Source organism: Saccharomycodes ludwigii, chromosome V (assembly GCF_020623625.1).
Source record: "Saccharomycodes ludwigii strain NBRC 1722 chromosome V, whole genome shotgun sequence".
Taxonomy (NCBI): Eukaryota; Fungi; Ascomycota; class Saccharomycetes; order Saccharomycodales; family Saccharomycodaceae; genus Saccharomycodes; species Saccharomycodes ludwigii.
In genome coordinates, this window is record NC_060204.1 from 1 (window position 1) to 3,536 (window position 3,536).

Sequence of the window (3,536 nt, forward strand, 5' to 3'; positions counted from 1 at the left end):
CACTTACTCACCAATTCGACTCCCCACCTTCACACAAATATTATAACCCGAATACTTCATAATCCGACTAATTTATTTATCCGAATATTATAATCCGAATACTTCACAATCCGACTAATTTATTTATCCGAATATTATAATCCGAATACTTTGTAATCCGACCAAAATATTTATCCGAATATTATAACCCGAACACTTCATAATCCGAGTCAAATATTTATCCGAATATTACAACCCGAATACTTCACAATCCGACTAATTTATTTATCCGAATATTATAATCCGAATACTTTGTAATCCGACCAAAATATTTATCCGAATATTATAACCCGAATACTTCATCATCCGACCAATTTATTTATCCGAATATTATAACCCGAACACTTTGTAATCCGATCGATTTATTTATCCGAATATTATAACCCGAATACTTCATCATCCGACCAATTTATTTATCCGAGTGTATATAACCCGACTATTGTGTAAGCCGACTCAATTATTTATCCGAATACATATAACCCGAGTAATGGCTAATCCGACTATATTTATATTCACCATATCGTAATTATCCCAATATATTTCTACCACAAATGCTTTCTAATCTCGTCAATATATATTTATACCCACACCCAATCTCTTTTAACCCTGTCCATATATTTCTAATCCAAACTCATTATACTCTCACCAATATATTTATCCCACATCCATTATAATCAAAATGTACAAATTATCCCCAATATCTTCTAATTCCATCTCAATTATTTATCCAAATATACTCCCACTTATACCACCTTACTAATCCCAATCATTTTCCACTTCTAATCTCATTAATCATCTTTATATTAAAGATGTACTACATATATGAACTAATATATTAATAACTACAATAATATTATTATACTACATATATGAATTAATATATTTATAATCTCAACATTATTATAATACCACATATATTCATAACTACAATAATATTATTATACTACATATATGAACTAATATATTAGTAACTACAATAATATTATTATACTAAATATATTTATAATCTCAACATTATTATTATACTACATATATAACAATCATCTTACTCTCATATTCATAATAATCATATTAATACCAATCTATATATAATAATAATATCTTTATAATAATCATCTTGTTCTAGTACTCATAATACCAACACTATTATTATACTACATATATTTATAAGCTCAACAGTATTCTAATATTAAATATATAATAATCATCTTACTCTCATATTCATAATTATCATCTTAATTCCATATTCATAATCTCAATAATAATCTTATACTAAAGATATAATTATAATCTTAATTCCATATTCATAATAGTAATAATAATCATCTTATCCTCATATTTATACTAATTATATCTTTATAATAATATTATTCCAATATCCATAATCCCTCCAATATTCTTATAATATTAATAATACCATTATAATAATCATCTTACCCTCATATTCATAATAATAACAATATCTTTATAACTATAATCTTCTTTTAATATTCATACTACCAACAATATTCCAATAATGACAGTAATCCATATATAATTATCATCTTACTTTTGTATTTATAACCTCAATAATATTCCAATAATGACAGTAATCCATATATAATTATCATCTTAATTCCATATTATCATTATAATTATAATAGCAATCCATATATAATAATAATCTTACCCTCATATTCATAATTACCCCAATAACATTATTATAATAATATCCTTCTTCTAGTTATAATACCAACAATATCTTTATAATAATCTTACTCTCACATTCATAATAGCAATCCATATACAATAATCATCTTACCCTCATATTCATAATAATAATAATATTATCATAATAATACTAATTTCATATTCATTATACCAACAATATTATTATATTAATACTAATCCATATATAATAATCATCTTACTCTCTTGTTCATAATAATAGTAATATCTTTGTTATAATAATTTTAATTTCATATCTATACTATTAATAATATCATTATACTAATAATCTTAATTCCATATTAATAATACCAACAATATTATAATAATCATCTTCCTTTTATAGTTATACTCACAACTATATCCTTATAATAATTCACATACTAATTCTAATCCATATATAATACTCATCTTACTCTTATACTTATAATCTCAATAATATTCTTATACTCATTATATAATAATTATTCATAATATATTTATAATACTAATAATATTATTATAATAATACTATTTCATATTTATAACAATAATAATAATATCATTATAATTATAATCTTCTTCCAATATCCATAATCACAATAATACTAATCCATATCTAACCATCTTATTCTAATACTTGTAATCCCAATAATATTCTTATACTATATATATTCTTCCAATATCATTATAGTAATAATATCCTATATATAATACTTATCAATCAACTGTTATTATCCATACATCATAATTATTAATTCATACTTATACTCTCAATAATATTTCCAATTTCAATATTATAAATATCTTATTATACTTATAATATTAACAAGTTATTTATATTATATCTATAATAGTTATCCCTACTATATTTATAATTCATATATAATAATTATTCAATTATACTACTTATATATTATGATTATAATATACTTATACTACTTATATATAATAATTATTCAATTATACTACTTATATATTTATAACTATAATTTACTTATACCACTTATATATTTATAATTATAATATACTACTTATATATTTATAACCATAATATACTTATACTTATATATTTATAACTATCATATACTAATAATACATATATTATAATTATAATATACTTATACAACTCATATATTTATTATCTTACTATACTTTGATTATAATATTTCTATACTATATATATTTATAATTCATATGTACTTACATTACTTGGTTATTTATAATATAAATACATAATTATAATATACTTATACTCATAATATAATAATTATTCCTACTATATTTATAATTCATATATACTTATACCACTCATCATATAATAATTATTCCTAATATATTCATATTCCACATATATTTATAATCTAAATCAACTAATAACTTATCAACATCCATCCATTCATAATAATTATCCCACTAATCTTATAATAATAATATGTTTGTTATATTCATATCCTTATACTATATATATATATAAATTGATAATCTCAATCAAATAATCCTCCATTTATATTTATAATAATCATCCATTCATATTCATATTCATATCCTCCATTAATATTTATAATAATGTCATAATAACTATCCATCCATCTTTATAATCAAAATAAATCCTCATAACTATAATACTCTGAATGTCTTAATATAGTTATCCTCCATATATATTTATTGTATCACTCCAATAATCATTCTGCTAATCATATCCCCAATTTGTATTTATAATAAGCATCCATTCATATTCATATTCATACTTCCAATAACATCTACAATCATATCATAATAACGATCCATCCATCCTTATAACCAAAATA